This window comes from Hyaena hyaena, unplaced genomic scaffold (assembly GCF_003009895.1).
Source record: "Hyaena hyaena isolate Hyena2069 unplaced genomic scaffold, ASM300989v1 scaffold_556, whole genome shotgun sequence".
Classification (NCBI taxonomy): Eukaryota; Metazoa; Chordata; class Mammalia; order Carnivora; family Hyaenidae; genus Hyaena; species Hyaena hyaena.
In genome coordinates, this window is record NW_024081189.1 from 761527 (window position 1) to 773190 (window position 11664).

At 39.0% G+C, this 11664-nt stretch overlaps 1 pseudogene; it reads right to left on the reverse strand.

Moving 5' to 3' along the window:
- Positions 1-7314: 7314 nt before the first annotated feature.
- LOC120247966 lies at positions 7315-8084 on the reverse strand (annotated as a pseudogene).
- Positions 8085-11664: the final 3580 nt, after the last annotated feature.

An 11664-nucleotide genomic window follows, 5' to 3' on the forward strand; every position in this document is an offset into this window, starting at 1 on the left:
AGAGAGGGAGACACAGACTCTGAAATAGGCTCCAGGCTCCGAGCTGGCAGTCAGCACAGAGCCCGACGCGGGGCTCGAACCCACGAACCGCGAGACCATGACCTAAGCGAAAGTCGGACGCTTAACCGACTAAGCCACCCAGGCGCCCCGGATTTCTTAAATTAAAAAAAAAATATTTCCTATTCTAAGTTCCTATATATTTTTTAATGTTTTATTTATTTTTGAGAGAGAGAGAGAGAAGCAGCATGAGCAGGGGAAGGTCAGAGAGAGAGGGAGACACAGAATCCGAAAGCAGGTTCCAGGCTCTGAGCTGGCTGTCAGCACAGAGGCTCAAACCCACAAGACCACAAGATCATGACCTTAGCCGAAGTCGGACACTTAACTGACTGAGCCACCCAGGTGCCCCTATAAATACTTTTTAATGTTCCCTTTTAGAAGTTTTAATGTTTTCTCTTCACATGTAAGTCTTTAATTGCTCTTAAATTAATTGTTGTGTATAATGTAATAAAGGCCTTGCACTTCATTTTTTCTGAGTAACCAATTTATCTTGGTACATCTCGTTGAGCCATCTTTCCTTTCCGCCCCCCGATTTACATTGAGCTGTGACAAATATTATTTCCATAGGTAAATGACTATTTCTGGTCTCCCTATTTTGTTCCGTTGATTGCTGTCTACTGCGGTGCCAAAACCACACCGTCTTTATTTCTATAGTATCGTAATCAGTCTTGAGATCTGCTTGGGCAAATTTTCATACTTTATCTTCCAGCCTCCTCTCGTCTCCTTCCTCCTTTTTTCTCCTCCTCCTTCTCCTTAACTTCCTCTTTGTTGCTCTTCACTTGCTCTTTGCTGTCTTAGTTATTCTTGGCTCTTTTCTGTTGCTTAAAAGTTTTAGAATCAATGTGCCAAGTTCCTTGAAAAATTCTCGAGACTTTTAATTAGAATATCATTGGATCTAGGTATGAATTTTGGTAGAATTGATATATGTATAACATCAAGATTTATATCCACAGATATATTTCTTCATTTATTTGGATCTTCTTGATTATTTTACAATAACTTTTCTATGTATAGCGGTCTTTCACAACTTAATTAGCTTTATTCCTATGTGCCTTAATATTTTGCTACTGAAAGGAGTTTTAAAATTTAACTTTTCTGTTCCCTACTGGTATATAAAATTGATTTTTGTATATTGATTTTTACATTCATTGACTTTGTTAAATGATTATTATTTTTATTAAGGTGTAGATTCTTTGCCTTTCCTCTATAATCACATCTTTTATCAATGTATTTGTTGAGGTAAAAGTTGCTCTTCTGACAAATACATCCCATAAATAAATCTCAGTGTCTTAACTCAATAGTCATTTATTGTTCACACAGAGTCCAACACGCACTTTTGGGTTAGTCTTCCATTGGTGATTCAAGGACACAAACACTTCTCTTCTTCATTTTTTTTAAATTTTTTAATGTTTTTATTTATTTCTGAGAGAGAGAGAGAGAGCGAGCGAGAGAGCGAGCATGAGCAGGGGAAGGGCAGAGAGAGGGAGGGAGACACGGAATCTGAAGCAGGCTCCAGGCTCTGAGCTAGCTGTGAGCACAGAGCCCGACGCGGGGCTGGAACTCATGGACCGTGAGATCATGACCTGTGCCAAAGTCACATGCTCAACCAACTGAGCCACCCAGGCGTCCCTGTCCTTTGGATTCTAACCGTCTTAGTGGTTGTGGAGGGCTATTTCACTGTAGTTTTGATTTCCTTTTCTCTAATGACTAATGATTTTGAACATCTCTTCAAGCGCTTGCCAGCCATTTATATTATCTTCTTTTGAGAAATGTCTATTTTAGTCCTGCTCATTTTAAAATTGAGTTATTTATCATTTTATGATGGAGTTGTAAGTGCTCTCTACATATTACAGTGCATATATGAGAGAATTGAAAATAGGTGTTCAAACAAAAACTTATAAGGTATCTGATTTGTAAATTTTGGCCCATGATATGGGGTGTCTTTTCATTTTCTTGATAGTCTTTTGAAATGCAATTTTTACGCTGATGAAGTCAAAGCGTCAGTCATTTATCACTTGTAATTTTGGTGTCATGGTGACACCCATGGTGTCATGGGTCATGAAGGTCCACTCCAGTGTTTCTACTATGATTTTTATAATTTTACCTCTTACATTTAGATCCATGATTGATTCTGAGTTAATTAAAAAAATTTTTTGTAATTTTTATTCAGGTTTTGAGAGACAGAGAGAGACAGAGCATGAGCCGGGGAGGGGCAGAGAGAGAGGAAGACACAGAATCCAAAGCAGGCTCCAGGCTCTGAGCTGTCAGCACAGAGCCCGATGTGGGGCTCGAACTCACAAAGAGTGAGATCATGACCGGAGCCGAAGTCGGACACTCAACCAACTGAGCCACCCAGGCGCCCCTTAAGATTCTTTACTATGGAGACCAAACTGATGATTATCAGAGGGGAGGTGGGTACCGGGATGGGTGAAATAGGTGAAGGGTCACTTATGATGAGCACTGAGTAATGTACAGACTTGTTGAATTACTGTATTGTACACCTGCAACTTACATAATACTGTATGTTAACCGTACTGGAATTACAACGCAAAAGCTTAATAAAAAATAAAAATAAACTAGTTATCTTCTTTAGCAATTTTTGTTTGTTTAAAAATAAACCTTACTGAAGTTTAATTCACATAAAACAAAATGCATCCATTTACAGTGGACATTTAGATGAGGCTTGAAAATATTTCCACCCAAGTAAATACCATCACAGTTATGATATGAAATATTTTCGCTATCCCAAGAATTTCCCTCATGACCATTTGTACTCAAACTCCTTTCTCTACCACTAGCCCTCGGCATCCACTGATTATTTCCTGTCCCTGTAGTTTTACCTTTTTCATAATGTCATTTTAATGGAGTCATTGAGCATGTAGTCTTCTAAGTCTGATCACTTTCACTTAGCTTAATGGTTTTGAGATTCATCCGTGTAGCTGCATGTATGAGTAGTTTGTTCCTCTTTAAGCACTCTTCCATTGTTTGGATGTACAATATTTTCTTTATCCATTCATTAATAGACATTTGCTTCCTGCATCGGGCTATTATGGATAAAGTTCCAATGAACATAAATTCATAGGCAATTATTTGTGTGAAGGTATGTTTTCTTTTCTCCTAAATAAATATCTGGGAGTAGACTCTTGGGTCACACGGCAAATGAATGTTTAACTTTATGAAAACATGCAGTCTTTTTTCCAAAGGGTTTATATTCCAAAGGGAACGTGAACATTCCCACGTGCAGTATATGAATTCTAGTTAGTCTGCGTAAACACCCACACTTACGATTGTTAGTCTTTATAATTTTTTGTATTCTGATGTTTGTGTAATGGTATGTCATTTTGTTAATTTTGTACTTCCGTTATTAGTAATGAGGGTGAGGACTTTTTAATACATTTTTTTTTGGCTAGATTGTTTTGTAAAAGGCTTCTTGAAGTCTTCTGCCTAATATTATAATAGGTTTTCTGTCATTTCTTCTTGATTTTTATGAATTCTTTGTATCTTACGGAGAGGAATTGTTTCCAAGTTGTGTGCCGCAAATTATCTTTTACCACACTGTGTGACTGCCGTTTTTAGTCAGTTGTGATGTCAATGAACAGATGTCCTTAATTTTAATGTGGTTTATCAATCACTTCCTTTATGGTTAATCTTTAAGTGTCCTCTTTAAAAAAATTTTTTTGATGTTTAGTTTTGAGAGAGAGACAGAGTGAGAGCAGGGTAGGGGCACAGAGAGAGGGAGACACAGATTCAGAAGCAGGCCCACGTGGGGCTTGCACCCACGAACTGTGAGATCATGACCGGAGCTGAAGTCTGACACTTAACTGACTGAGCCACCCAGGTGCCCCTTTAAGTGTCCTTTTTAAGAAAGCTTTTCTTACCCAAATGTGACCAAGATATTTTCCTCTAGAAATTTTATTTTTTAAGAGTTTAGACCTGCAGCCTACCTAGAATTGATCTGCGTGGCTAGTGAAGCCAAGGTTCTCTCTTTCTCATGTGGATATTCAATTTATCGAATGCCATTTATTGAAAAACAGAGTATTTCCCTCGCTTTTCAGTAGTATCATTGCTATATTTAAGTGTTTGAATAATTGTGAATCTATTTTGGATTCTTCTGTTCTGCTGGTCTCTTTCGCTACACATTATCTTCATTACTGTAGTTTTTTGAGTTTTGATAGCTGGTTGTCTAAGTCCTCTGGCTTTGTCCTGGTTCTTCCACAAAATTATCTGGATATTCTTAGCCTTGCATTTCTGTATATATTTTACTATGAGTTTGTCGGTTTCTATGAAAAACTCTCTGGGGTTTTTACTGAGATTGTACTGAATATCTATATTACTGTGGGGGAGAAGTGTAATCGTTACAGTACTGAGTCTTCTAACTCATTAACATAGTATGAGACTCCGTTTAGTTAGGTTTTCTTTCATTTCTTTCCAAACACTTTTATCGTTTTCTGTGTAGAATTCTTGTTTAATGTTCATCAGACTCATTAATAGGAATGTGTTAGCTGTTGATGACATGGCACATATATATAAACTTCATCTTTTGTTTGTCGCTGGTATATATAAATGTATTTTTAAAACATTGATTTTTGTATACATCTGTGGTCTACAGCCTCAAATTAAGGCCAAATATCATGTGTTGCCTTGGCTTCTGATAAAACTAGAAGGGATCCCAATGGACTAACTGCCACCACCTTCCCCCACCATTCCACCTCTGCAGATAAGTTCCTCTAGCTAAAACAGTCTCCTCATCAAGGGAGCCAGGCATAGCTTCTGCTTATCCTGAAGGAGTGAGCTTCAGCTCTCTGACAGCACACAGAATTATTGAGACAAGCCAGATACATTCTTCCCCAGAAACCAAGGTCACTCCATCTTTTTCATACTACAGAGCCTCCTACAGACCTTAGATATCTGTTCACTGTGTTCCTATGTGGTGTGCAGTCCCTCCTCCCGTGGGATGTGATTATATATGACTGATAACCTCTATTGATCTCTTCTGTGCAGTGATTTCATGTGTCTGCCGGCCCCAAAGCCCTAGAGCAAGAAACCCTCCTCATCGTCACGGTGAATAGGAGATGATTAAAACACCTGCCATTGTGCTCAACTCACTTAACTTGTACTTTATTTGAATATTCTTTGAATTTTCTGAAACCATAATAGTGTTTTTGAAAGTCATGTCAGGTTTGTTTCTCCCTTTCACGTTCTTGTCCTTATTATTTATTTTTCCTGCTGTACTGAGCTGGCTAGGACTTCCAGTATAATGTTGAGTATAAGTAGAGATTGTGGACTTTTTTGGTCTTTCCCACATTGAGAAGGAAAGTTTCAACATTTCATTCCTACACTTTTTGTTTACGATAGCTGTGGGGTTTTTTTTATAGATACCATTTATCAGATTAAGAATGTTTCCTTCTATTTCTAGTTTTCTAAGAGTTTTCACCATAAATGTTAAGTGAATCTTCTTAGATATTTTTTCCGCATCTATTGAGATGGGTTTTTTTTTTTTCTTTTTTTCTCCTTCGCTCTTTGATATAGAGGATTACACTGATTGATTTCTCATATGTCAAACCAATCTTGCATTCCTGGATCAAACTCAACGTGGTTATTTTATTTATTTTTCTAATTTAGATTTTTTGCTACTGTGTTAATGAGTGAGTTAAACTTTGTCGTTGTGAAATATAACTTTTTATATCTAATGATGATTCTTACCTTAAAATCTCCTTTTTTGATATTCATTTAGTTATGGCAGCTTTCTTTTGATTAATGTTTGCCTGCTACATCTTATTCCACCTTTTCCCTTTTCCCTTTACACTTAAAATGGTTTTTCAAAAAGCAACATGTAGTTGTTGAAAATAATTATCTTTTAATTGTAGCATTTAGTCCAATCTTGCGAGCTGTATTCACCAATATATTTTAGCTTAAATTTAATACCTTGCTGTTTGCTTTCTGTTTGTGCCACTATTTTACGTCCTCCTTTCTTTCTTGCTGTCCTTTGTATTGATTATTTTTATGGTACCCCTTTGTATTAACTTTATACTTAAATATTCTCTTCTCTCAGTCCTCCACATTCCCCTCTTTAATATCTTCAATTTTATATTCGCACCACACACATTAATGAAAATCTGTAGTGAACTCAAAGAACTTTAGTCAAATTCCCCTTCCTCCTCCAGCTTGATATAGTTTAAAACTGTATTTCTATTTTCTAGGATATCAGTTGCTTTTTCCATTTGACTTTTCAAAAATTTTTGCATTTATTTATGAGAGATAGATAGAGACAGAGCCGAACAGGGAGGGCCAGAGAGAGAAGGAGACACAGGATCTGAAGCAAGCCCCAGGCTCCGAGCTGTCAACACAGAGCCCTACGCGGGGTTCAAACCCACGAACTGTGAGATCGTGACGTGAGCCGAAGTCGGACACTTAACCGACTGAGCCACCCAGGTGCCCTGCCATCTGACTTTTAAAAACTGATCACAGCAAATGACATAGTTGTCTAAGTGATACAGTATATAAAAATGACATCTTGGTTTCTGCGGAAATGCATTTCTCTGCAATTCCTGAATGACTCCAAATTATGCTAACTCTGAGCAGAGATGTTTCCTCTGGGTTTTAGATTTAATCTTTGGAAAATAGGTGTTCGACACCTTTGCCATCACCTTGTGTGTATCTAGCATCAACACTGTGATGAAGTTGCTCCTGCTTAGTTTACCTCAATTTTGTTTTTTTGCACGGCCATCAACACACGTTTGTCTTTTATTTTGTTTACTTCCAGTCAACTGTATATTCTACGTAGGGCTTGATACAGATGTTGCTTGGTGTTATTTAACAGCTACTGAGGTCCGACAATCCAAACCCATCATTATGCTAAAGGGTAAGTTATTTACGGAAACTCAGATGCTTCCAGAATTGTTCCATGTGTTCCCTGCCTGCATGGGAACATATCTAAGAAACTCAGAACGGGCTTACTCAATTCTTCCTATTCACCAATCCCTATGCTCCGGTGGCTCGGAAAGGGGGTTCTCCAACTAAGTATTATAAATGACACCGCTACCAAACTCGACACGAACTTTGGTTGTTTTTTTGTTTGTTTTTAGTTAAATACAAAAAGTCGATTTGCCCCCCAACTCCTTTCCTCCTTTTACACAGCGAGTAAAGCTCACTGGCCTGGGAGTAACCTCTATCAGCCAATCTTTGGCCAGTGAAGAGGTCTCAGAGAAAATAACGCAGCCATTAATCAGAAAAAGGAGAGGCCACAAAGGAAAAGAATTATGCTATGGCTTCTGTCGCGCATTCTTCCACAAGGTGCCTTGAGTCCCCGCAGCAGTGATAGTTGACTTCACTTGCTTTGGGGCGGCTGATGGCGACCAGTTTCACCAAAAGTGTAGTATCTCACTTTGGTGCCGTCATTCTGAATGTGTTCAAATTCTCCACACGAATAGCACTTCTGCTCATCTGCATGGTCACGGTCATGGGCTGGTTTCCCACAGTTGTTGCAGCCCTGCTCTCGCTCTCTCTTGGCCCCGTGGCCACCTCTGCCTCAGTTACAGCACGCACCCTCCGGAAGATCCCAATCCTTGGGGAGATGACCAGATTCACCACGGTGATGACGGATTGCTGGAAGGGACGAGAAACCAAACTGGAAACCCCTAACTGAGGCAAAACCACCTCTACCGTGGATTTTCATTCCACACCTGAGGCCTCCACTAGTTCGGACACTCCTGGGCCCAACGGCCAGATCATCCTCACATGAAGCAGTTATTGCTTCTCAAGGCTGCAGTTAGATCCTTGGGGTCTGAGGCGGCCCGCAGTGGCTGGCTATTTTCAGGGTGCTTGCGGGTCTGCACCTACAGTGAAATATTCTCGTGATATTCAGAGTAGCTAACATAAATATCTTCATGTGTACGCCCGATATCAAAGTACTATGTACTTTTTTACCTCCTAAATATAAACTTTTACCTCTTCCTGGCCAATTTAATGACCATAGAAATTTTAAATTTCATTTACTTTCTTTTCATTTTACGTATTACCTTTGTCATGAGTATTGACCGTCTGTATTTTTAAACCACTCAATACATTATTAAGAATAATCAGAGGGCGCCTGGGTGGCTCAGTCGGTTAAGCATCTGACTTCGGCTCAGGTCACGATCTCACAGTTCGTGAGTTTGAGCCCTGCGTCAGGCTCTGTGCTGACAGCTCGGAGCCTGGAGCCTGCTTCAGATTCTGTACCTCCCCCTCTCTCTGACCCTCCCCTGCTCATGCTGTCTCTCTCTCAGAAATAAATAAAACACATTTAAAAATTAAAAGAAGAAGAAGAAGAAGAAGAAGAAGAAGAAGAATCATCAATACTGGGGTGCTTGGGTGGCTCAGTCCGTTAAGTGTCTAACTTCGGCTCAGGCCATGATCTCCCAGTTGGTGAGTTCGAGCCCCGTGTCAGACTCTGTTCTGACAGTGTTTAGCCTGCTTGGGATTCTCTCTCCCTCTGTCTGGCCCTACCCCACTCATGCTCTCTCTCTCAAAATAAATAAACTTAAAAAGTAATAATCAGTACTAGTTTTTGTAAAGTCACATAGCTACCCCTTTTGTTGCTCTTCGTGTTTTCCTCTGTCTTTCAAATTTGTTCTCATTTTCTTTCTCCTTGAATATCATCCTTTAGTAATTTTTTAGTGCCTGACTACTGTTGGCAAATTTTCTCAGTTTGGGTTTTTTTGGTCTAAAAATGTCTTTCCTGGGGCACCAAGGTGGCTCAGTAGGGGGTACACGTCTGACTCCTAATTTCACCTCAGGTAATGATCTCACTGTTCGTGAGATTGAGCTCCGGGTTGGACTCTGCACTGACAGTGGGGAGCCTGCTTGGGATTCTGTCTCTCTTCTCTCTCTGCCCCTCCTACTGCTTGCACTCATTCTCTCTCTCTAAATGTATAGATAAAGATTTTTTTAAAATGTCTTTCCTTCTTAATTGGTATTTTTGTTATGCAGAGAGCTCTAGTCTGGTCATTTCCTTTTTTAGTAACTTGAAATGATACCAAAGTTTTCAGGCTTCCATTTTTCATTTAAGAAATCAGTTTTCACATAGCAATACCGGCTTACCCCAAGAAGCAAGAAAAATCTCAAACAACTAGCCTAATCTGACACCTGTCTGTTGTCAAATATTTTCTTCACTCGGTGCCAGCTGTGTGACCTCAGGAATGTTACTTAAACTTTCTATGACTTGGTTTTGTCAACTACAATCTGGGGGTAGTATTAGTAGCTATTCCATATGATTGTTTTGAGAATTTAATGAGATAATCAATACAACTCACTTCAACAATTCTTGACAAATAAAATGGACTAAATATTTATTTGCGTTTCTCTTGTAACTAACGAAGAATATTGTACATACATATATCAGAATTCCCATAGATTTCAATCCCATTCCCTAAAGTATATGCTCATGTGAATTAAACCTCTTACCTGGAAGCTGCATTTTCTAAATAATGACAAAGAGCAAGATTTAGCAAGGTGTTCTAGAAGGTGAGTTTCTAATTACTGGTGCTTGATCATGTTTTCACAAGTGAAAAGTAGGAAAAGTAAAATAGTACAACCTCCAAATGTCATTTCTTAAGAAGGTCTGTCCTTTCCATACAGATTTATCTCATGCCTACATTTCTTTGGACTAATATACCCTCTTTGAGGGCGCCTGGGTGGCTCGGTCAGTTAAGTGGCTGACTTCAGCTCAGGTCATGATCTCCCGGTCTGTGAGTTCGAGCCCCCTCTCAGGCTCTGTGCTGACAGCTCAGAGTCTGAAGCCTGCTTCGGATTCTGTGTCTCCCTGTCTTTCTCTGCCCCACCCCCTGCTTGCTCTGCCTCTGTCTCTCTCTCTCTGTCTCTGTGTCTCTCTGTGTCTCTCTCAAAAATAATAAACATTTAAAAAAATCAAAATACCCTCTTTGAGGGAATGACATACCATGACTTATGGTATTTTCTTAATTCCCATACTGAAAAATTTTTCATTTAAATTTATGTCAGAGCATGATACTAAGGCCAATGATCATATGAGATCATCTTAAAGCTAATACCTCAAAGTGTGAGTTCTCCCTTCCTTTGGCTAGCTACTAGTGCAAATACCCATTTCTTTCAGATGTTTTTTATTTATTAAATTTTGAAAAAATGTTCACGTGTGTGAGAGAGAGACGGAGTGTTAGTGGGGGTGGGGCAGAGAGAAAGGGAGACACAGAATTGGAAGCAGGCTCCAGGCTGTCAGCACAGAGCCTGACACGAGGCTCAAACCCATGAACTGTGAGATCATGACCTGGGCCGAAGCCAGACAGTTAACCAACTGAGCCACCCAGGCGCCCCTCTTTCAGATGTTTCTGACTGTGGTTTTGTTTTTCAGTTGCCAATTTCCAAGAGCAGCTGCCACCTTGACATTAAACACAGCGATAGACTTTGTTTAAACCTTGGAAAAGAGGCAAGATGCATGATGATGGCAGCAGTGTGCTCTTATCAGCGAAACAATTCAGACCTGAGAATATTAGCTGGGACTATTCGTTCTGCTATTTAAGGCGTTCACAACAGCTTTTTCAGAAATGAGATAACTTCTTATCTTGCACTGAGATATTATGTAAGGCATTTAAAATGCTTTGCACAGATTAAAGCACTAGAGAAACGCCAAACATAATTAGATGACACCCTCTTGGAAATCACTTCCTTTGCCTTTTTATTTGCCTCCCTCATAGTTTTAATATTTCACAGATATGACTTTTCATGTGCTAGAGAAAAGATTCAGGCTATGTATTTGGACACTCCCTGTAAAACACTATTGTTAAGCCTGCAATTTTGTTTAAAATTGCATTAAAAGGACAGAATTGTTGGCTTTCGATATGCTAATAAACAGCATTCTTTGAAATTGCTTTACTTTTCAAATTGTGTTCACATCCCTATTACGTACGTAAAAAAGAAACTATAAATGTAAACTAAAGATAGTAAACTCAATGTCGTTGGAAAGGAAAATCATAGGAACCAAGCTTGTTTTATATCTGACTGTCACTGGGTGTCAGTGATGTATGACTTTCAACTGACAATCTCTAAAGTTGTATAATTGAGGTTTCTTTTGTCTTAGTATTTGACTTAGTATTTGTTTTCTTTTGAGGTTTTGTTAAATTTATGTTTCTATTATTTATTTTTTTTGAACTTTACACCCAAGTCAGTTAGCATATAGTGCAATAATGAGTTCAGGAGTAGAATCCAGTGATTCATCCCTTACATATAACACCCAGTGCTCATCCCAACTCTCCTACTTGATGCCCCTTGCCCATTTAAGCCACCATGGAGGCTAGCAGGAAGTCAGATGACATAATCAGAATGCTGAAAGAAGAAACTGTTAACAAAGAATCATACGACAAAACTGTCCTTCAAAACCAAAGGAGAAATCAAGGCATTCTCATATAAAAACTGAGAGAGTCCCTTGGATACCTTCCCTACAAGAAATAATAAGTAGAGTCTTTCAGGCTGAAATGGAAAGACAGTAAATTGTACCTCAGATCCACATGAAGAAAGAGAGACCAATACAATTAAACACAAAGATTAATTTAAAAGACAATATAAGTTGATATTTTGTTTGTAACTCCGTTTCCTTCT